The 24758-nt window shown below is 38.1% G+C and overlaps 1 protein-coding gene across 17 annotated transcripts in view; it reads left to right on the top strand.

Annotated features, from left to right (window-relative positions):
• Window positions 1–24758, top strand: part of NRXN1 (neurexin 1) — a 1221129-nt gene that overhangs the window by 727159 nt on the left and 469212 nt on the right. The window lies entirely within an intron of this gene.

The following is a 24758-nucleotide window of genomic DNA, read 5'->3' as shown; positions in this document are numbered from 1 at the left end:
CTCAGCAATACAGAGGAGTTATATATGTATCCAAATATTTAATTAATATTAACTTGCAGAATAGTTTTTTCCTAATATGACGCCATCTCTAAAAATTTGATCTTTTTTTTTTCTTTTTGCATATTATTTTGTTAACCTTAGATAATGTGTGGTATTATTGTACTTAGATTATCTTTTAAGGTAAACTTTTCTTTGATCATTTGGTTTTGCCACAGGGCTCTGAAGGTAAAGCCCTGCTACAGCCAGCATCCTCTGGTCTGTGCATAACAGAAGCACCTCTGAATCAGTTGGGGTGCTACCTGGAGGAATTTTGGTTCTCTGGAACTAAGATTATATAATTCTACTTCAAAAGACAGTTGGTTAGTTTGTTTATTATTATATGTAAAGGGGTTGCATTCATTGTTTTTTAATTCAGAGCCTGCAATGGTTTCCTTTTAAAAAACCATTTAAATTTTTTTTGTTGTACTCCTAGATCAACCGTCCCTCTTGTCTCCTATAGTCGTCTTGCTGTTTTATTTTTTTATTCTGACCATTTACTGTGATGAAGACTCTCATTGTGTCACATTATTATTTACTTATCTTGGCACTTGCTTATACTTGAGCTCTAGCTTTCAGCATCCATTGTTTATTGCTATAGTTATCCAATTAACCAAATTTTCAGTAAATAAGCCTGCTTTCACATTCAATGAGATTTTAAAAGATACAGCTGTTTCTTAACATATTTTCTTGTACTTTAGAACCAGTTGAAATGGTATCTAACCTAAAAGGGTAGCATATAATTTAATGATTAAGAGCTTTGGTATTAGACCAGCATTCAAATTCCAACTCAGGCACATACTAGCTTTATAATCTTTGGCAAGTTACCCTTTAAACTCTCTCAAAGAGTCAGTTTATTCATCTATAAACTGGTAGTAATAATAGCTAGTTATTAAAATCAAATTTAATTCAAAGATACAATAAAATAATATTGGAAAGGATATGGCTGGTATTTGGCACAGAATAAGACTTGGAAAATGATTTTAGTTGTTTTTATTATTGACCAATAAGTTAGTCTAGCAGGAATAATTGTCATTAGCTATGTCAATTGTTCACAAACTAGCATCCGATTTCCCTTTAATGGCAGTGATGTTAAACTGATGAGTATTAAAATATGTTCAGAGTGGATCCAATATATCTTTAGTGTGAGCATATATATGGAAACTGTATCTATAGTTACTTACACTGAAGTATAAACAAGTTTTTGTACCCACAAAATTGCACTTATTTTTAGGGCACTGGTGTCAACAGCCACCTCTTCAAAGAAATTATTTCTTTTGATCCATTTAGTAGCTTGATCCCAGCTGCATAAAAATAGACTTGCAGTATTTCATTTTTCTACAGACTGCTGATGGCTGCATTCCATAACTCAAAAATCTGTCAAAAGGAAGCTTCTGAAACTCAAAAGCTTTTACAGAAACTTGTTGCATTCACTAACATTCAAGCTGGAATTATTTGCAATTCACAAAATATAGACTTTAAAAATATTGTCTCAAAATATTGAATGTGATATTTCACTCTACATTAGATACTTATTGTTAAAATTCTCATAATATTATGGTTACCATTCAATCAATAATTACATAGTTTTATGATGATGTGGCTACCTGATGCAAAGAACTAACTCGTTGAAAAAGACCCTGATGCTGGGAAAGACTGAGGGCAGGAGGAGAAGAGGGCAACAGAGGATGAGATGGTTGGATGGCATTATTGACTCAATGGACATGAGTTTGAGCAAGCTCCGGAAGATAGTGAAGGACAGGGAATCCTAGCATGCAGCAGTCCATGGGGTTGCAAAGAGTCAGACACAACTGTATTGACTAAACGGCAACATGATGATTTTTAATATTTTCTCTTTGGCCAAAAGGGATCAATCACTCCAATAAGGAGAATATGCCCAGGAATACTTATGTGTATGTGGGTGCTGCAGTTGATAATAGTAGCCTCAGCAAAACTGTTAGTTCCAATAGTGAATGCTTCGACCACTTGGAGAAAACTTTCCAACTGTCACACTCATGTCTATGAATTTATTTATAAGTTCTGTGTCAGATTGTGGTACTTATTACTATTAAATTTTAGTCAAAGAACATATCAATCACAAAGAAAACAGGCAGATAATGAGTATCCAAATGTATCTATCACCCAGTTCTGACAGTTCTCTGACATATTGACATGGTTTCATCTGTAAGTTAAACTCCCTCAATTTCTGCCCTCTGACTTGACTGTTTTCAAGCAAATCCAGGACTGTCTCATTTACCTTCAGATACTTCAATATATATATCAGTTCAGTTTAGTTCAGTTGCTCAGTCGTGTCCGACTCTTTGCGACCCCATGAACTGCAGTACACCAGGCCTCCCTGTCCATCACCAACTCCCAGAGTTCACTCAAACTCATGTCCATCGAATTGGTGATACCATCCAGCCATCTCATCCTCTGTCGTCCCCTCTCTTCCTGTCCCCAATCCCTCCCAGCATCAGAGTCTTTTCCAATGAGTCAACTCTTCGCATGAGGTGGCCAAAGTACTGGAGTTTCAGCTTTAGCATCATTCCTTCCAAAGAACACCCAGGACTGATCTCCTTTAGAATGGACTGGTTGGATCTCCTTGCAGTCCAAGGGACTCTCAAGAATCTTCTCCAACACCACATTTCAAAAGCATCAATTCTTCGGCACTCAGCTTTCTTCACAGTCCAACTCTCACACCCATACTTGACTACTGGAAAAACCACAGCCTTGACTAGAGAGAACTTTGTTGGCAAAGTAATGCCTCTGCTTTTTAATATGCTGTCTAGGTTGGTCATAACTTTCCTTCCAAGGAGTAACTGTCTTTTAATTTCATGGCTGCAGTCACCATCTGCAGTGATTTTGGAGCCCCCAAAAATGAAGTCTGACACTGTTTCCACTGTTTCCCCATCTATTTCCCATGAAGTGATGGGACCAGATGCCATGATCTTCATTTTCTGAATGTTGAGCTTTAAGCCAACTTTTTCACTCTTCTCTTTAACCTTCATCAAGAGGCTTTTTAGTTCCTCTTCACTTTCTGCCATAAGGGTGGTATCATCTGCATATCTGAGGTTATTGATATTTCTCCCAGCAATCTTGATTCCAGCTTGTGCTTCTTCCAGGCCAGTGTTCAATATGAATTATATATGTGTATATATATATATATATACACACACACACACATATATATATATGTATAGAGGAAAAAAAAAGACAGAAAAACTATGACCACAATAACTTTGGTGCTATTTTGCTGATGACATTACAGCTATGACCTAGAAATGTCTTGAGTACTATTCTTCCAGGATTCCTATCTCCCCAGGATTCTCAAGAACAACACAAAATGCATGCCTAAATTCTTTCCATATAGAATTCTCTAGAAGAAATAATTGAAACACCCAACATGGACTTGAAGCCAAAGTGAAATCTCTCACACAAATCTGAATCTTTATCACTGTCATTCATAGATCTTTCTGCAAGTGAGAATATGGGGACTGGAAAGGAATGAGTTTACTTAGCCATCAATTGCCAGGAGTAGAAAAGGAATATTAAGAATTTCCAACCTAAACTTAGAGCTTTCATTTACTTAGGCCTGAGGAAAAAAAAAACTTTGACCTACCCTAACTCCTCCAGCAAATTTGGAAAACTCAGCAGTGGTCACAGGACTGGAAAAGGTTAGTTTTTATTCCAATCCCAAAGAAGGTCAAAGCCAAAGAACGCTCAAACTACCACACAATTGCACTGATTTAACACACTAGAAAGGTAATGCTCACAATTCTCCAAGCCAGGCTTCAACAGTATGTGAACAATGAACTTCCAGATGTTCAAAGTGGAGTTAGAAAAGGCAGAGGAACCAGAGATCAAATTCCCAACATTTGTTGGATCATCAAAAAAGCAAGAGAGTTCAAGAAAAACATCTATTTCTGCTTTATTGACTATGCCAAAGCCTTTGACTTTGTGGATCACAACAAACTGTGGAAAATTCTTCAAGACATGGGAATACCAGGCCACCTGACCTGCCTCCTGAGAAATCTGTATGTAGGTCAAGAAGCAACAGTTAGAACTGGACATGGTACAACAGACTGGATCCAAATTGGGAAAGGAGTACGTCAAGGCTGTATATTGTCACCTTGCTTATTTAACTTATATGCAGAGTACATCATGAGAACTGCCAGGCTGGATGAAGCACAAGCTTTAATCAAGATTTCTGGGAGAAATATCAATAACCTCAGATATGCAGATGACACCACCCTTATGGCAGAAAGTGAAGAAGAACTAAAGAGCCTCTTGATGAAAGTGAAAGAGGAGAGTGAAAAAGTTGGCTTAAAGCTCAACATTCAGAAAACGAAGATCATGGCATTCATCCATGGCATTCGGTCCCATCACTTCATTTGGGCAAATAGATGGGGAAACAATGGAAACAGTGACAGCCTTTATTTTGGGGGGCTCTTAAATCACTGTAGATGATGACTGCAGCCATGAAATTAAAAGATGCTTGCTCCTTGGAAGAAAAGCTGTGACCAACCTAGATAGCATATTAAAAATCAGACATTACTTTGCCAACAAAGTTCCATCTAGTCAAGGCTGTGGTTTTTCTAGTAGTCATGTATGGATGCAAATGAAGAAAGAAGAAAGCATGTATGAAGAAAGCTGAGTGAAAGAATTCATCCTTTGAACTGTGGTGTTGGAGAAGACTCTTGAGAGTCCCTTGTACTGCAAGGAGATCCAACTAGTCTATCCTAAAGGAAATCAGTCTGGAATATTCATTGAAAGGCTGATGCTGAAGCTGAAGCTCCAATCCTTTGGCCACCTGATGTGAGGAACTGACTTACTAAAAAAGACCCTGATGCTGGGAAAGATTGAAGGCGGGAGGAGAAGGGGATGACAGAGGACGAGATGGTTGGATGACATCACGGACTCAATGGACATGAGTTGATTGTTAATGGTGACTGGTGATGGACAGGGAGTCCTGGCATGCTGCAGTCCACGGGGTTGCAAAGAGTCGGACACAACTGAGAGACCGAACTGAACTGATCTCTTCCATGGGCTTCCCTGGTAGCTGAGCTGGTGAAGAATCCCCGTGCAGTGCAGGAGAGCCCAGTTCAATTCCTGCATTGGGAAGATCTGCTGGAGAAGGGATCGGCTACCAACTCCAGTATGCTGGCCTGGAGAATTCCATAGACAGAGGAGGCTACAGTTCATGGGATCAAAAGAGTTGAACAAAACTGAGGGATTTTCACTTCACTTCAGCTCTTCCATAGGATATGCTGTGGCTTATCAGGTCCTAGGTTCAGAGTGTCTATCATAAAGGAGAATGTGTACTCACAATTCTTACTTACTACCCAAGAGTATGCACTCACTTAAAACATAGAGTGGAGATCTATAGAAATGTGGTCAATTGGATCACTGTGGTACAGTCATTCTCAAAGTGTGTTTTGGGCAACCTTGGTGCTGTGGGATGTTAATAGGTGTTTTTAAAAGGGGAAGGTCTTGAAACATGAAATGCGTAACTTGCAGTGGGGATCAGCAACAAGCAGATGTGGTAGGGGATGTTTTTGAAATGTATTTAGCTGTCAGTCTTTTATCTTCACTGAACATTTGTTAGGTTTAGTGTTCAGATTAACAGTCTTAGGGGAATGTTGATGTAGAAAATCAATATTGGAATAGGGAAAGAGACCGACTTTTTCATTTTGTCCATTTTCTAGGTTTAAATTATTTGCATGATTGTTGCTATATTATTGAAGTTTGGGCTGTGAGTATACATTACAAGGAAGTGGTTTGTGGAACTTCTATTATATTTATTTATTTATTGGCCATGCCACACAGCTTGTGGGATCTTAGTTCCCCCACCAGGGACCAAAAACATGCCCTCTTGTATTAGAATCATGGAGTCCTAACCACTGGACCTCCAGGGAAGTCCTGGAACTTTTATATCAAGTAAACCTGACAATACTTTTTCTGACATTTGAAATAGAAAAACTATATTCTAAGTCATCCTTGCTCAGATTTTATAAATCTGAGGTGTTCCATTCTTTGTTTCTGACTCAACCTGTGGAAAAAATGCAAGATTTTTCACATAAAAAAGAATATATACTGTTTCTCTTTTGTTAATTTCAAAATTTTATTTATGTTAACCTCATTATTGTTAAATCTGGAACTGCAACTGCCTAGAGTTGGTGTGAATGGCCCAACTTCATGCCTGTTGCTCTGTTGCCTTTCAGGTGGGAAACTTCTGAAAAAGTCATTAACCCCAATCCTCCCAGTTAGATAGTAAAATATTATGATCCTCCGCCACCAAAAAAAAGAGGGGGTGCAAAATACCCACCAGGGACAGTCTAATCATGGACTAACCAGGTCACAAGTGGGGCATCATTTTTAGAATTTGATTGTATGTTTGTTAAAGAATATTGACAAACTGAAATACAGTCTTTCCAGCTTTAAATGTGTGTGAGTCTAGAATGGCAATTTTGGGGCTGTTTTGATCAGAGAAGCATGGATTCTTAGGAATATAACCATCATCATCAAATATTTCTGAGTAAGCAAAATGGCTTTATTTTTGTGGCTTGAAAGGCTGTACTTGGCCCTTTGTGAGAAAATATAGAATAGGAAATATACAGAGAAATTAATCCCTTTCTAATTATTACAGCTTTGAACCCTGGTAGCATGAATAGTCATAAGCTATTAGTTATCTGAATATACTAGACAGAGGTTGTTGCATGCTCTCTACCAGAAATATTACCTAAGGATAATATTAACTGGAAGTTTGGGTTTCATGACCTTCAACTCTATTCTTCTTTAGTTATAAAAATATTTTATAAATTACAGGTCTAGCAATAACTCTCCCAACTATATTGAGGAACATTTTGAGAGTCTGATAAAATTATGGATCCTGTCTCCACAAAAATGCACAGATGCACACAAGCAATTTGCATACAAGTTTGAAGATTCTTGGTCCCCTTGAAGCTTATTCATACATCCCAGGAAAAGAATCTGATCAGTAATTTAATTAACTTTGCAATTCTGAGTGAATCGCTTAACCCATGTAGGCCACAGAATCTTCGTAATTAAGGTGTAGTGAATAGAGATCTTTCACGTAGATAGATCTTTACATTCTTACACACACACACACACATATTTGATGTTCTGTTAGAAAGCAATTCTTGAGTATAAGACTCATCCTCAGTAGGAAAAAATGGAAATGGAAATGGAAAGCAGGGGTCTTCCCACCACTTGAAAAATTGAATCCTAGAGATTAGAAGCAATAAAGCCTCATGTCCCTTTTGGTTTGGACAAAAACTTGTTCTCAAATCTTGATTTCCAATTTTATCTTTTGTCTAGTTATGATAATAAAACAAGGGCACAGAAGGTGTGTGTGGGAGTTAGACCCGAGTGAAAGATGAGGAGTGTCTTTTGCAATAAAAGACAATTGGAAATCATGGGTGACTGGGTGAGTCCATCTTATAGCTCATTAACACTGCCCATAATTGGCACAGATCATTGCTGAGTTTATCCTTATGAAGTAATTATACATACATACATATGCAAACCTTTATGTACATATAGAAATGAAAATTATTTCCACTAAATCAATTTTAGGAGGAGAAATAGAGACCAGCATTTCCTTACTATTACAGTACAGGTTTGTTCTATGCTAGCCCTTCATAGTACGGTCTATCTTCAATCCAGAAAAAGACTGTCTTTTTTTTTTTTTTTATTGAAGTATAGTTAAATTACAGTGTTGTGTTAATTACTGCTTTAAAAGTGACTCAGTTATACATGTATATACATTATTTTTCATATTATTTCCATTATGTTTTATCACAGGAGGACTGCCTTTAGTAATCTCAAAAAAAATCATAGGCGATAATTCTCAGTGTTAGTAAGTCAAGTGTTGAACACAGGAATTAATTAGAAAAAATGTAAGTAGAAAATTCATTCGCACTTTTGAATTCCAGTTCATCCAAGTAAAGGAGTTTTTGGAATAACCCTCCTTCTTTCCCTCCCAACTCTTTTTCCATGTTCCTCTTCCTTCAGTGTTGTCTTTTTCCTTCTTATCATAAACAATTATTTATGGTGCACTCTAGGAAGTGCCTAGTTTTATAGAAAAAAAAATTTAAAGAAGATACAAAGGACCATCTGGGCAAGACATCAACCCTCAAGGCATTTACTATCTAGTGGCTGACAGAAGACACACTGTGGAAATCATTGTTTCTTTGTTTCTCAAAAACACATATGGATGGACATGCCAAGAAGCAATATCTTAACAGGAGTGCCAGACATTTATAAGTACCTGCTGTATGCAAGGCTTTAGGCTGGCAAATATTTGTGACACTAGTGTCCAGTCATCTGTTACGAATGCAGACTCCTGAGCAAAACCTCAGCAATTCAGTAAGTCCAGGGTGAAGTACAACTTTAAATCATGGTTTCACAGGAAAGTTTTGTGAGTAGTTGGCTGACTGTATTTTGAATGGAGACCTGTTTTATGAAATGGAGAACCAGAAAAACATAAAACATAGACCCTACCCTGATGAAGCTAGAGTCTAGCTGGAGAGATAGTCTGTGCACACAGAGAAGAAGAGCTACACAGTGGCTAAGGTCGTGATAAATCATGGCTGAAATAGTGGAAGAAGTAGAAACTGAGGAGAGTCTTCAATAAATAGAATAAATACCTTTTATCAAGAGTATGTTTAGCTTTGCCTGTTGGCCATGGCCATCATTCTTTTAATACCTTTCTTTTGGCCTTTTATCTGCATTCTCTAATTTGTTTAGTTCTTACATCAGAGCTCACCGAAATAAGTAGGAAGATATACTGGCCAACACTTCTAGTAGCAACCTGTGGGAGTTGTGGGTCAGTGGTTATTTCAGTATCACCTGCAATAGAAATGACAGTCTGCCTAAGCTATGTGAGTGTTTGAAGCCATAGAAAATGTTGTAGAGGGGAGTTATAATCAGAAATCACAAGAACATCAACAACTGGCTACTTTTTTCAGATTAAGCATATGTAAGGTAGCTGTGTATCAGTTCTACCAGAATATGGAAGACAAGTAACATCATGCTATTAAATTTATTTGAGCCTATGTATTTGAGATTGTAGAATTTGTTTAACCTCCTATAACATCTACCCAGGTGATCTGCTATGAAAAGATAAGAATTTGAGTTTAATTGAGCACTGATAAAACTCTAAATGCTTATGATCAAATAGAGTGTGCATTGTTATGACACTTAGTCAGAAGTTGATAGTTTGCAGTACAGTCTAATTTCAACAGAGTCCAGTGAAAATTTCATAGAAGACACATAATATAGTAAGGTAATATGTGTTTGTTTGGTTTATTTCACACGTGCCCTTTTTCTTGTGTTTGCAGTTACCATAATTACTTCACCATCCACCTTTTTCTCAGATCATTTTGACCTTGCCCTTCTATATTCTCCATTGAGGTCTCCTCTCTTCTCCTATTTTAGACTATTTATTTTTAGGCTTCCAAACTGGTGGCTATGCATGCTCAGCTTCTTAGCGTTAGAATTATTTTTTCTTATGTGTATTATGGTACTTCCCTCCTGCACCCCTTCCTAAAGAACATGGAGTACATTTCCTGGAACTAGGGACATATGATTGAAGATATATAAAATAATAATTATGTCTACTTTCCTCTGGATCATTACCTGGCTCCCCAGGAAGGTACTTGGAGATGCGGTACTTGCCTAATGAGGGCGCAGCAGTATATACATCAGAGGGTAGCCTTTGTGCTTCTTCTTGACAACTCTTGCATAGGATCCTGCTTTCAGTTTCCTTAGTTGACAATTAGACCTAAAGCTCACTTTATTATTTCTCTCAAGTCCCATTATTTCTGTAAGGACATGTCCAGAGGTAAGATCTCAGGACAGGGGAACATATCAGAAATTACCTTGTGGAAATGCAGATTAATCCCAAATTCCCACTTTCTGAAATCTTCATTTATCTTAGTGCTATAATCTGCTTCTTTGTTAATCTGTTTCCATCTAGTGGCTCTTTCTCTAGCTGCAAAGTCAGTGAAGCATACCTATCAGATGGTAAAGAATCTACCTGCAATGCAGGAAACCCAGGTTCAATCCCTGGGTCAGGAAGACCCCTGGAGAAGGGAATGGCTACCCACTCCATTATTCCTGCCTGGAAAATCCCATGCACAGAGGAACCTGGCTAAAGTCCGTGGAGTTGCAAAGAGTCGGACATGACTGAGAGACTAACACTTTCACTTCATTTTCATGGCTTTTCTGAGCATCTGGTCATTTGTCAATGTATCTTTTAAAATAAGGAACTCAGCATGTCAAACCATATTCCATATGTGTTTTATGTAAAGTGTGGGAAAAAAGAACTACATCCTTCAATTAAATTCATGCTGTTTTTTATAACAGTTGCATCAAACTGTTGTCTATGATTACTTTTTTGTTCAGTGAAAATCTCGTGGTACTTTTTTAAACTAAGAACTACAGAATCAGGTTTCCCTCATCCTGTGCTTGTGCCACTGATTTTTCTCAAAGCCACATGCAAGATTTTACATTTATGCATGCTAATTTTCCCTTCTCTGAAGCATATGGTAGTCTGTTGAAGAGGATGCCCTGCCAGTTGAAATGTATTTTGTGAGCTCTACAATAATTAAAACAATCTTCACTCCTCTATGGACCATCTCGACTCTTCCTAGATAAATTTAATTTTTATTTGCATAAATAATATATACACAGAAGAAGAACAAAACCCAGCTGTAAATTCTTATCTAGGACTTCAAGGACTGTAGAAAACAATGACAAAGACATTCTTTAGTAGGTGATATAACTATTGATCTTATGCCACAGTGGTTTTCTGGCTGCCCAAGTTAACAACTTGTTGCTTCTATGCATTTAATCATGGTGTGGTGCCCAAGAGTTAGGGCAATTGACACTCTTTAGTCAGACAGGTAATTGCATGTGTACATCAAAGTTAATAGTAGCCTTCTACAATGATAGAATATTAAATGCAAGGGAGTTGTTTGGATCAATATTTGTTTCTTGAAAACTTTATAAACAGCATTTACCAAATAGGTGGTAAGCACCTGGTCAATAAGCATGTCTGAACTGCTTTGAAACCCTTTGAGTATGAAACTATATTAACTGAAGTAAGACTCATTCAGTTCCAATACAATCCTATCTACAGGGCAGTTTCTATAAGTCAAGATACATATTAGCCTTTTATGAACTTCAAGAGAGGACGGGGATGAGCCCAGTTCAAGATAAGGAGGCAATAAGCTCAAAGACTCCTTTCTTCAACTAGAACCAAACCCCAAATTGTTTCTTTCTGGATGAGATCAGGGCCTGGTACACATCATGCTATAGAGCAGGTACTCAGTAAATATTTGTTCAATCAATAAATTATTTGATTCTTTAAGGAATAAATGGAAAAATAAATGTATATCAGCTGCACCTACTCACATTTATGTATACTGATTGGGAAGATGAGTTTATTACTAATAACCCCACTTCAGAGACTTCCTGATTGAGAATATGTCTTTGGCAGGTTCTAGTTCCTTATTTCTAGAAAATAGAATGTTCTCTTTCTTTTCCCTGGCATGCTTGGGAATGACAAAGAGAGAACACTTCCCTTCAGGCCCCAAACATTCTTTACTCAAAGTAATTTTCTTCTTGTTCAAGGGCCTTAGATAGCCTTATTTCTCAATTATTATCTCTAATAGGCCCCTGTATTAAAGCAACTACCTTTCTAAAATGCATGTGGTTCTGGAGGAATCCAAAGCATATCCTGACCCATTAAAATCACAGTTCTGGACAGTATGTTATTGACTTTCCTTAAGAATAAATGTCACCCTGAGTCCAATGTAGCTAACCAACTCACCTAAATAATCATCCTTACCAGAAATTAGTTATATATTAGGGATATATTTACTTCCCCAAACTGATAACCTGACTTACACTGATTTAAACAGAAGATCATTTAGTTTTCGTATTTAATAAGAAGCTCAGAAGTAGGTGAGGTAGGGCTAGTATAACTCCAGTAAAATAATGTCAAGGATTTAGACTCCTTCTTACTTCTCCATCCTTAGAATATGATTTTGACCTCATGGTCTCAGAATGGGTATCTTTCATAGCAGTGATTCTGCATTTTGGACAAAAGGAATAAGATTTTGTGGCACAAAGAATGAAAGGACATGCTGTCCCAGTCTGTCTTTGTAGAAAACCTTTCCCAAGAACTTCCATTTATATTCCCGCAAGATTAACGGGGTCACAAGGACACTCTGACTGTCGGGAAGTTTGGGAAAGCAAGTTTCTTAATGGGACATATTGCTGTTCTATGTACTTTATTCCTCCCTACTCCCAAAATACAGGTCATTCAATTTGCCAGAAAGATGGCAGAATAGATAATGAGTACAAATTAGAAGTATCTGATACAACTGCCTTTCTAAGCTTGATCTATGATCCAAGGACTGCGCTGCCCCTAAAAACTATAGGGACTAAAGTCACTGAATTTTAAAATGAATCTTGGTATTCCTATATAGACACTACCCAGTAAGTCATAAGAAACTGTTGGGTTCTTTAGAACCAGATCTGAGTCTTATTAGAGTATTTTTGTGCCATTTTTTTTAATCTGGAAAATTGTAACCTATTTTCTATTCCTTGATAGTAATCCAACTCTTGATTTTTTCCTTTAATTCCCAGTTTTGGAAACCCAGTGGATTCAAACTTCATTTGCCCAACTAACCTGTTTTTAATCTATTACTGGGTAAAAATAATATCATTTATTGCTCCTAATTCTGCTTATCTCAGCCACACTGGACAACTTCAAACTTCTTCTAAGACTGTATAATTCTAACAGTCAAATTTTATCCTATTGGAGTGTAGATCTGTACTCTTCTAATTTGATTTCTGTGTATAGTTCCCTATTCCCTTTAATTTTCACAAATAATTCCCAAGTTTATACAGTAGATGATTCCACCAAGTTAGAAAATATCACTCAAGTTATATATAAAATAAGAAATATCTATGTTAATATACTTGTTCTCTTGCTTTTAATGTCTCTATAGGCTATTGAGATCAAAACTGCCTTAGCATCACTATTTTGACAAAGTGGTAAAAAAGAATGATTAAAATAAAAGTTAGAGCTTTGTTTACTAATCATCCACCATACCTCAGGTGTCTGTTAATAGTATGAAATGTAGGATTCTAGGCAAACTGGGTAACTGAGGAATATATTGAGATAAGTAATAAGGTTTTGTCACAACCCTACTATTTAGCTACAGGAAATTTCTGTTTTTAATTATCTGATATAACAGTCCAGCATAGAAAAAGTGCAGCTTCCTTAAACATGACTCATAAGCAATAAACCTTAAAAAAAAAAAATGGGCTGTGAAAACAACCTCATGATTTTACTTCCCATTTTATACATATAACTGTTGTTTGCCTCTATTAAGACTATGCCCTACTCCTCCTTGAATGTAAAAGCATTTTAAAGTGATTAAGATTTTCACATGATATTCAAGAGCACAGTTTTATGCTTCAAATGTTCTCAAATCTGAATGCAATACTGACTGATGGCAGTCATTATTGTTGTGAATCCAAAAAGGACAGCAAACATTTGCTGAAACTTACATAGTTTTCAATTTTGTAATGCTAGCAAATGTGAGCTGCTTCAAAATAAAAATCACCTGTATTTTCCCTAAAGAATAAAAGAAAAAAGCCTCACGTATCAGTTCAAAGTCTTCCTTGTCAAACTAATTATCTTTAGCTTGTGTTGTGGTTTAGTTTATTGTTATTATTATTTTATATGCTGTGTGAAGGTTTGCTCAAGGCTGTAAATATAAATGCTGCTACTGCTACTTCAGTTGTGTCCAACTCTGTGCGACCCCATAGACGGCAGCCCACCAGGCTCCCCCGTCCCTGGGATGCTCCAGGCAAGAACACTAGAATGGGTTGCCATTTCCTTCTCCAGTGCATGAAAGTGAAAAGTGAAAGTGAAGTCACTCAGTCATGTCCAACTCTTCACAACCCCATGGACTGCACCCTACCAGGCTCCTCTGTCCATGGGTTTTTCCAGGCAAGAGTACTGGAGTGGGGTGCCATTGCCTTCTCCAGTAAATATAAATGAGGGCTTTTTAAAATCTGTTTTATTGATTGCCTGAGATGGTTTGTGTTTGGGGATCTCTTGCAGTTTCTCTAGAGACTATGTAAATTGAAAAAAAATCAGTATCACTTGAAAAAATAACCAAAACCGTGATTGAACAGTACAAAAGAGGGTACTGTCTAATCTCTCAAGTAGGAAACTGCCTTTCTTCATGACCTGTTGCTTTCATACTGTTTCTGGCTCCTACTGCTGAAGGAAAAAAGACCCACCTTTACTCTTTTACTGTGTCTGTTTTCTAGCCTCTGAAAGGCCTGGCAGTAAAGAATCATTTAAATGAGTAAATTTTAATAATAATAGTAAAATGCATGACTGATAAGATCTTCAAGTCTCATTTGGACAACCGTGATTACTGTTCCAAGATAGGAGGTAATATTATATGGCAACCTGAAATGAGAAATTAAGAATTTGGCTTAGTACAGCAATGAGGATGTGACTTCTCTGTGGCTTGTCTACATGGTACTATAATTGTTAGACGGAATAAGATAGCACATGATCCCAAACTGATGAATTTCTGAAGTAGGCAGGTATTTCTGCATTATACTTTGCTTTTTTTTTTTCTTGCCAATAAGAAAGGATACAGATTATGTTAGCAGCTGATCTTCCATTGACCATTGAAGTGTTCAATCAGAATTTAATCTGCTGTTTGCTATGCTAGGAAGTAGCATTATTTTAAAGCAAACCACTGTGAATTGGACTAACACCATTCCATTCTCGATATCTGGCTCCTAAATTTCATTAATGAGTGGCATTTTACATTGCACAGAAAATTGCACACTATTATATAGCTCCATTCTTAAAAATTAGAACAGCAAATCTAGTTTTAATTATTTAAGGGTGATGGTAGATAAGACAATTCTTCTTTCCATTTGGATGTGAAACATTCACTCAAGTCTAGAAATGTTTCTTGTATCTCTTTGATTAGGTGCCTAAAGCAATCTGAGGGTGAACTAGTCCATTTGAAAATAATATACAAGGCAGTCATCATGTATGCATTTAAAAAATTACCAGATATGCTTTGTTTTAATACCTATCATGTATTAAATATTGAAGATGACACCATATGCCTAATGAAAGCTTCATTAGGAAGACATTAGTAGATTAATTCCACTCGCTGGGTGGTTTATTTTATTTAGAATGCAATAAGGTAAGTTCATTAGTTTGCAGACGTAGTGTTTTCTACTGTACCTCAACACAACTAGGAACAATTCCACAGAGGTCCACAGATCTACTAACACCTGTCAAGATAAACACACAAGTCTCTGGGGGAATCATCTCAGCAACAGAACAGAGAAAAGCTGAGGAAAGTAATTCTTTCGTGAAAGAAAAAGAAGACAGTTGAAAAAAAAAAACGATTAATGATTTTTGGAAATGCCTCTCAGAGGTCATATATTTTTATGCAAGTATCAAAAAATATATTCTATATTTTAAGAATAAATATTTTGGAATATATACTACACATTTGGAAATAAATATAAATATCCTAAGAGATTCAAATGGAATGATCATTCAATCTGAATTGAGCCACTGGAAATTTTCCCAAAACCTATAGCTAAGTCTCTCATCCATCCCAGAACAGGTATATTGGATTATAAGTTCTGCTATAGTGATATTATTTGAATGGTTATAGTTAAAATGCTGCCAGTATTTCCATTATAAAGCCCTATTTTCAAGGATTTATAAGTTGGCTATAAATGTTTCCTTGGCAGTTCAACTTGGCAGCAAGCAACTTTGCTTGGTGCTATTTGATTTTCCTTTTACATAGAAGAGGAAAGACAGACATCTGTATACAACCTGAATAGGAAAATGATAATGAATTCCATTATTCTTCATAACCAATTTATCATTCAAACTGAGGTTTAACCTAAATTTCTTACATATCTTAGGCAATGAACGAGCTCATCAAAAGCCTGCAAGGATAAATTGAAGAGGGTTTGTTTCATTTCTTTTGTTTTTTGGTTTATAAGGAGTTTTTTAAACTCCTACATACAGAGATACATTTAATCTGTTATTTTGATATTCCATTCATTCAGCACAATGATAGTATAAATATACTGTTACATACTTCAGGTATTTTTTTTTTTTTTTAGGTATTTCTGATAGTCTATACTTGAGAGAGTTTAGCAACTAACTGACAGAGTTTAGAAAAATTTCCAACAATTTTATAGAAGAATAAATGAGCTCTTACATAGGAAGGAGAAAAGATAATCTTTTAACAGAATTGCATGGGCAGTGGCAAAAGTGAAAAAATATAGTGTGTTTAGGGAAGAGAAGGTCATGTGGCGGGAGCCTAGGATGTTTGCAGGGAAAGTGGCAGAAGTTGAGATAAAAATAAGGCAGAGGCAGGATGGAGGCAAATTTTGAAGGGCTTAATATGCCATGGTAAAGAACTTTGAATTACCTGGAACAGCAATCTTTGTAGCGGGATAATCGCACTAACTGTAGTGCTAACTTCACAATATCACTCTTACAAAGTGTGTAATCTATTTGTCCTGAATTGGATGGTGATTAGATTATAGATCCCAGACAAACCTATTCAGAGATTCAGTTCAAATTGCATGATTAAATTATTTTTAGTGAATTCAGATGGCAACATATGCTCCAGAACATATATCCATAAAGATACATCAGATTGGTTTATGCTCCAAGTACTCCAGGGTTCAGGAAATTAAACTCATGGCATGGGTATGATGTCTGGTTCTAGATTTGAATATCTCTATTTACTAAGAAATTTGCAAATTACATCTCAGTTTTTATATCACCCTCACTTGCCTTATAGTTGTCCTTCAACTCTAGTTCCATTCTCTATAATGCCGTGTTGCTTTCTTCTGCAGCGATGCATGTATGTGACAGACTGTGCCACCGCTGATGCAGGTGACAGCTCCTGGGTTGTCAGTTTTTGTCATTGATCTCTCCCGTAGTTGATGCTGGTCAGACTGAAAACTTGAAATGCCAGGACCTGAAAGGGACTACTTTTTTTTTTTCTTTTTTAAACGGTACCTGACTATTTGGATGATTAGGTTTTATATGGAAACAAGCATTCTCACCTGCATAAGTTAGTAAAGTCAGATTCAGAGTGTAATGTCATGCAGTCAGTGAGCTCAAATTCAAAAGATGAGAGAGAAAAGAAAATAGTTTTTTCTAAGTAGAATGAAAGGAATTTATAGTTACATGGTGTGAAATGAGAACATCTAGGTTTATAAGGTAGACATCTTGAAGTCTTTGAAGAATGCTTTAAAGATCTGGGAACAGCACTGCTGTCTATGTTTAGAGTACACAGCCAGAGAGGCAAAGTTATTGGTAAGGAGCTTAATTAGAAAGCCCTCCCGGTGTTGGTTAATAAAACCCATGTTAAAGACTTTGACATTCAGACAGAGCAGTGGTTCTGAAAATCTAATTCCCCTGGGCCAGCAGTATGAGCATTACCTGGGAACTTGTTAAAAATGCAAATTATCAGGCCACTGTACAGATCAAGGGAATCAAAAGCAAAGCAATCTATGATTTAATAAGCCGTTCTAGTGATTCTCAGACACACTAAAGTTTGAGCATCACAGTTTTCGAGAAACAGAATCATGGAGGTGGCTGAACTTGACTGAGGGGGAAGAGTCTGAAATTGGGCAAAAGTAAAAATCCTGTTACAGCTCATTATTGGTATGTCTTTAATAACTACCTAAAATATGCACAGTGAGTAAGTGACAGTAACTTATATTTAGTGCTTAATATATTTTAGAGGCTGTTCTATTTCATTACACAGTGTTATAATCATTTTACAGACAAGGAAATGGGGGTAAGGGTCCATTAAACCCAGTGTCAGATGGATAATAATCACAGACTCAGATTCAAACCCACAGCCTGGGCACTCAAGCCGCATATTCTTCCTCTATACTATGAATGCAGTCCCATCAGAGGGCATGAACCTGGGGAAGAGTTTGTCAGCAACACAACTTCATTTAAATAACTATACAAACAATATAAGATGCTAATGATTGAAAATATATGATTGGTTGTTGCCAAAGTAATGCCCACAACACTTGAAGAGGCAGTTGATAATGAAATGTCTATGACCCAGCCTTGGTGCTTAGGCAATGAATTTTATGTCAGATGTCAAAATTAAGTTTTAGTTTAAAAGGGCAAGAGAAAAGATAGGGAGCATAAAATATTTCAGGCCTAAACACCACTAACTGTGATTGAATAAATCGATTGATATTTCACAAATCCAACCGCAGGCTTTAATTTATTTTGAGTAAACTGGGCATCGTGCTGTCTCATGTTGGGTTCCCACTACTCTGCCTCCTTTGGTATATCAGTGTGGAGGTTCTAGGTAGTAGGTACATGGATTGAATTCACCAATCTACATCTATGATGAGACTATGGGTGGTGGGAGATGAAGGTGCACTTCCAGATAAGTAAACACATCATAAGTATATCTGAATTTTTGGTATCATTATTACTTTTGTGGACCTCAACTTTATCATCTGAAGAGATTGAACTACAAGATTTCCAGGGATGCTTTTAGTCCTGGCATGTCTCCTTCCTTCCTCCCTCCCTCCCTCCCTTCCCCCCCTCTTTCATTCATTCTCTTTCTTCCTCCCTCCCTCCTTCTTGCCTTCCTTTTTTTTTTTTTTCCTTTGTCTCTTCTCTCTTTCCCCGATTTTTTATCAGAACACCTTTAGGGATCTGCAATAACCCACAAAGGTAACAGGATCAGAGGTTTGTCGTTCCAGCTTCACAGAGAGCATCCTCTCCTCGGTCCCCCCCCTTACTGTCTCTCAGTGCCCACCCAGAAATGCAGGTAGATGGATACATGGGTTCTCTCTTTCTTTCAAAATGCATGACTGACACTCTCATTTTTAATTTTTAAAAGATTGGCGCTGCCTGTGGGTTTTAATATACTTCCTCTCTGCTGTTTTAGTGTCTACTTTTCTATTTTAAAAGCTTAATACTGAGCTGTAACCATTTCCAATTAAGTGTTAAGAAAAATACAAAAAGCTGGAAAGTGTCTGCCTGACAACCATCCTGCTTCTTGAGGCAAAAGGGTTGATTTTAGGAATAGGAAAAAATAGTTTGAAGTGACCTGTCCTTTTCCATTTCTGTGCACACTCCCCCTTCTACACGCTCTTCTCTTTCTTCATCTATTTTCTTTCTTTTCTCCCCTCAGCTTTCAATCCCATCTCCCATTTCTTCACACTAAATCACCTGCCTTCTTGTCCACTGTGAATCATTGGCTATGAATGAATCTAGAATAGCCTCCCATTTATAGATATTAGATTCTCTTGGTAGATCTTGGTACGCAAGGTAGTCAGAGGCAGGGGAGGGTGAACCAGTCTCCCAAGCATTCCCACAGGTCCTAGGGGATTTAAGACGCAGACCAACTTTTGCTACAGAAGCAGACATTTATTACTAAGTAGGTACAAAATCTTATAGCCTGTTATGGAGGCTTGATTAATTTCCAACTCCTGGTTCTTTTAAGCACCACCTCCCAAAAATGTCTTGCAAGTAGAATTTCTTGAAGCAAATATGGCAGTATTTCAGTGGTAGCATTCAGATCCTTATCTATTAGAATTAAGCGATCAAGTTTTGTTAGGGATCAGTGAGCACTGGTTTCATATCGTTTTGTGATGACTAAATGATCTCACTCTTTTACATCTCTCAGAGTTGTGACAGTTGCAAATGTGTTAGTTCTTATTATTACTAGTATTATGGCACTATTTCTTACAGTAAAGGGTGAAAGGTCTCTTAGATCCGCATAGTCTACTCAAATAGAAGCAAAGCATGTTCATAAAAATTTTGGCCAGTCCACCTATCTTGAATGTTAATGATTTCACCAAAGACATCCATTCTTAACCTCCATTAACAAAATGACAAGCCATTTATGTCATTAATGATAACCTGTTTCCAACATGTATTCCAATTAATGAGCAAAGCCATATCATGATTGGAGATGATGATAACTCAAACCTTCTAGAAGCCCCCTCTGACTTCTGTGGTTCTGGCTGAAACATTAGAGCATGCATTCCTGGTGAAAGCAACCAATTCTCCTGAGACATAGAACAGTACTGACACACATTTATATCACATTGTCCATGGTGAAATATTTAAGAGTAAATTACGGGCAGCCAAGCACTTTGTCTCCTCCAAACAGTTGTTTACGCACGTGAGAACATATGTCAGCGCTACCTCAGTTTCTTTAAATAATACACTTCCAGCCTCAGGAATGGACCCGCTGAAGAGACATCAAGAGTAAGCACAAGCTTTATTTGCTTCATCCACATTAGGCATGAGTTTACTCAGAAGACTTTTCTCTACTTTCTAGATAGAATTGCTCCTTGTTCCACCAAATTACAGTCATTTATAACAAATATTGAAGCATCTGTATCACAGAATCCATCCCAGAACCTCCTAAGTATTGCAAAGGTGCCCCAGACAGCTACAATTTCTTCTTTCAAGGCAGTCATAAAATATTTCCTCTTAAGCCCTTGAGACTCCAGTAAAACTGAGATTCCTGGCCTATGCCTTCCCTAACCCCACCATCATCTCCCAAGGCCTGAGATAATGTAAGACAGTCAGGGGAGTCTTTTGTTCATCGAGTGCTCTTGGAAAGGTTCATCAAAATCTTCTACACTTACTCTATTCCTTTTTCTTTCATTTATACAAATCATTTCCCAAATTTCACCCCCTCCTTCTTGTTAATTCAAGAAAGTAAATTCCTGTTTTTCACAGGTGTGACCTCACCTCTGCAATAAAATTTATAACCCCAAATCAGTACTCATGGCACCAAGGTGATCCTTAACAGACATGCACAGAGAGGCAAAACATGTGAGTCCTAAACACCCGCCTTCCCAGTTGAGGTCAAACAAGGCAACATTCTGCCTTCAGCTTATATTGTAAACAAATGTCCTTTGTGTGGTCTATTTAGTACCATATTTTTCACATTTCTGTTCTTTTTGTTGGTGATTTTGCTGTTTAAAACAGTCCCTAAACATAATGTTGAAGTGCTGTTTAATGTTCCTGAGCGCAAGAAAGCCATGATATGTCTTACGGAGAAAATAAGTAGGTTAGAGAAGCTTCATTCAGGCTTAAGTTATAGTGATCTTGGCTCTGAATTCAGTGTTATGAATTGACTATATATATATATTTTTTTTTCAGTGAAAATGTCTTTAAACAGAAAACAATAAAATAAGGTTATATATCAATCTGTTGATGAAAATACTGTGACCAGAGACTTGTAGGAACCTAACCCATAGGAGCAATGGTTTGTATTCCCTAAATCAGTGTTCATAGTCACTTTTTAGACCATAATTTCTGTAAATAATGACAATTGACTATATGCATTAAGAGATACATTTTCATTTCACAAATGCCGGGCACTAGAGGGAGTACAAATGAAGGTTTGTCTCCTCTCCCCTTCAGGAATCTACTATCTAGTTAGGAAGGGAAGGACAGATCATCACGCTTAACCAGGCTATCAGAGAACCATGCAGTGCTCTACATATCTATAGATGGGAAGGAACCAGATGAATGGTGTAGGCCCATCAGCTCCAATATGTTAGACCTCTACAGAACGAGAGACATACTGCCTGTACCCTGTGGAGTGTTTGATATATTTTAAAGCCCTCTCTCATTAAATATTACATTATACCCTTCCTGCCCTGTGGGATTGTTAGGAAAGACAGGGACATGACTGTTTTATAAAGGAAGCCACAGAGCCTTGGGGAGATGCTAGGTTACTAATGTGACATAACCAGTATTTTAAATGGCAGTGCCAAGAAGGCAGCCCAGATTTCCCATCTCCTAAATTAGTGCTCCTCATTTTTCCTTTTGAAGCTTACTGGATGTTTTAAAAATGGATATTTACAATCTAGTGAATTAAAACCCACATGCTAAAAAGTAACAAAATGAGAGAAAATGGACTGAGGATAAGGATGGGAACAGGACACAGTGGAAAGTGCTGGATTTGGGTTCTCTTGATCTTTAAGCAGTTGTGGTAAGTTGGGAGACATGGTGTATTTAAACAGATAAAAGCACCTTCACTAGCCTGACTAAGCTATTTAGGCTATGGTTTTTCCTGTGGTCATATATGGATGTGAGAGTTGGACTATAAAGAAAGCCGAAGAATTGATGCTTTTGAACTGTGGTGTTGAAGAAGACTCTTGAGAGTGCCTTGGACTGCAAGGAGATCCAACCAGTCCATCCTAAAGGAGATTAGTCTTGGGTGTTCATTGGAAGGACTGATGTTGAAGCTGAAATTCCAATACTTTGGCCACCTGATGTGAAGAGCTGACTCATTTGAAAAGACCCTGATGCTAGGAAAGATTGAGGGCAGGAGGAAAAGGGGATGACAGAGGATGAGATAGTTGGATGGCATCACCGACTCGATGGACATGGGTTTGGGTGGACTCTGGGAGTTGGTGATGGACATGGGGGTCTGGTGTGCTGCGGTTCATGGGGTTGTAAAGAGTCTGACACGACTGAGCAACTGAACTGAGCTGAACTGAACTATTATGTTTTCAGTAAAATAAAGTAAACTTTTGCCAAGGATGTAAGGTGTTGGAATGCTACACATTTGATTAGGCAGTCCCTGTACACCGGTAACACAGTGACCACCAGAGTCCCAGGATTGACTCTGAATGAACTAGGAAGCAGTGCTGCTGCTGCTGCTAAGTCGCTTCAGTGGTGTCCGACTCTGTGTGACCCCATAGACAGCAGCTCACCAGGCTCCCCCGTCCCTGGGATTCTCCAGGCAAGAACACTGGAGTGGGTTGCCATTTCCTCCTCCAATGCATGAAAGTGAAAAGTGAAAGTGAAGTCGCTCAGTCGTGTCCGACTCTTAGCGACCTCACAGACTGCAGCCCACCAGGGTCCTCCGTCCATGGGATTTTCCAGGCAAGAGTACTGGAGTGGGGTGCCATTCATCTAAATGACCAATTGGGTGAGTGGATGATTTGTATCAAATCCTTCTAGAACTCCTTTTTTCAGTACATAATTTTGTTGGCATAAGGGGTTATATAGACAGTAAGTAGCCTGTGAGAGGTAGTGCTTACTCAGAGTTGTTTTCCTTTGTCTTTAAATAGGAATAAACACAAAAAAAAGTCCAGCCACTAGTCATGCCACAGTTTTTATCTTCTTTTAGAAACCAGGGAACTGTTTTAATCATACTTCCATATCTTGTCTACTAGCCGTCAGTGCAGGGAAGGCAATGGCACCCCACTCCAGTACTTTTGCCTGGAAAATCCCATGGACAGAGGAGCCTGGTAGGCTGCAGTCCATGGGGTCGCTAAGAGTCAGACACAACTGAGCGACTTCACTTTCACACATTGGAGAAGGAAATGGCAACCTACTCCAGTATTCTTTCCTGGAGAATCCCAGGGACGGGGGAGCTTAATGGGCTGCCTTCTATGGGGTCGCACAGAGTCAGACACGACTGAAGCAACTTAGCAGCAGCAGCAGCCGCTGCCAGTGACTGTGGTCGTCATGGCTAAGTCTACTTGCCATGCTAAGATTTTTACTCTCAGTTGTGTGTTGTCTTTTCCAGGACACATGGTTTCAGGTTAAAGATTCTTCATTTCACCAATAGAATATAATGTCCTCTCTTCCTTAGGGGTACTAGATTAAGGAATTTTTATTTCCTGATTTGTTGGTGTTATTTTCCTTGTGAAACATGATAATAGAAAAGCAGAACTGCATCCATATAAAAGATCTTCATAACTGTGCTTTTACAGAGATCTTGGGGGTTCTTAAAGAACCCTAAAATGTTGGACCAAGACACAATCTCATTCATACTGTTTCTTTCTTCTGTCATCCGTTCTCAGCTGTCTCCTTCTCTCTCTTATTCTCTCTTTTTCTGTCTCTTCCTCAATGGCCAGATTTACTCCTTCCTTTTCCTCCTTGTGTAGTTTGGCTCCCTGCACTTCTACTGCCTTATATGAAATATGATATTGTAGTAGGAACCAGGGCTCTTTGTTATGAGTAATATGTGTAATTAACAGATCATCAAAACTGATGCTTGAGTAGATGGTGTCAAGCCATATTTCACAGATTCGGTTTGAACACCTGGCAGAGCAAGTTTGGTCCAATAAAAAGAGCCGAATTCTTTCTCTTTTAAGAGCTCTCAAGATACTGGCTACATCTAAACCGTAGGGGTAGGGGCAGGGTGCCATTTGCCGTTGTAATTCAGACGGCGGGATCACCTGGCAGAGGAGGGAGAGTTGCCTTTTAGGTGTTCCCCGCATCGCGGTACACGTGTCCCTTTGATGTGTGGAGAATGCTTGAGAGAGGCAAAGCAGGGCGATTTTTGTGGGAAGCTAGACCAGCCTCCCTCGTTACATAGGCTCGTCCTCTGCATTGCATCCGAGCTTCAGTGATTTGCTGTTTGGAGACTGCAGATTTGCATAGAGCCCCTCGCTTCGCCAGCTTGTGTGGTTTTTCTTCTCTCTTTTTTTTTTTTCTTTTTCTTTTGCCCCCCCCCCCCCCCCACCTCGCCCCACTCCTTTGTCTGCTTCTGCTTTTCCCCAGCTCTCTTTCCCCCGTTCGATCCCTGCTTCTTTCGTAAGGGTGCACTCTTCCCTCTGAACCCCTTGCCGGGCGT

The sequence above is a fragment of the Bos javanicus genome, chromosome 11 (assembly GCF_032452875.1).
Source record: "Bos javanicus breed banteng chromosome 11, ARS-OSU_banteng_1.0, whole genome shotgun sequence".
Lineage (NCBI taxonomy): Eukaryota > Metazoa > Chordata > Mammalia > Artiodactyla > Bovidae > Bos > Bos javanicus.
This window is presented reverse-complemented; position numbering and strand designations above follow the sequence as displayed.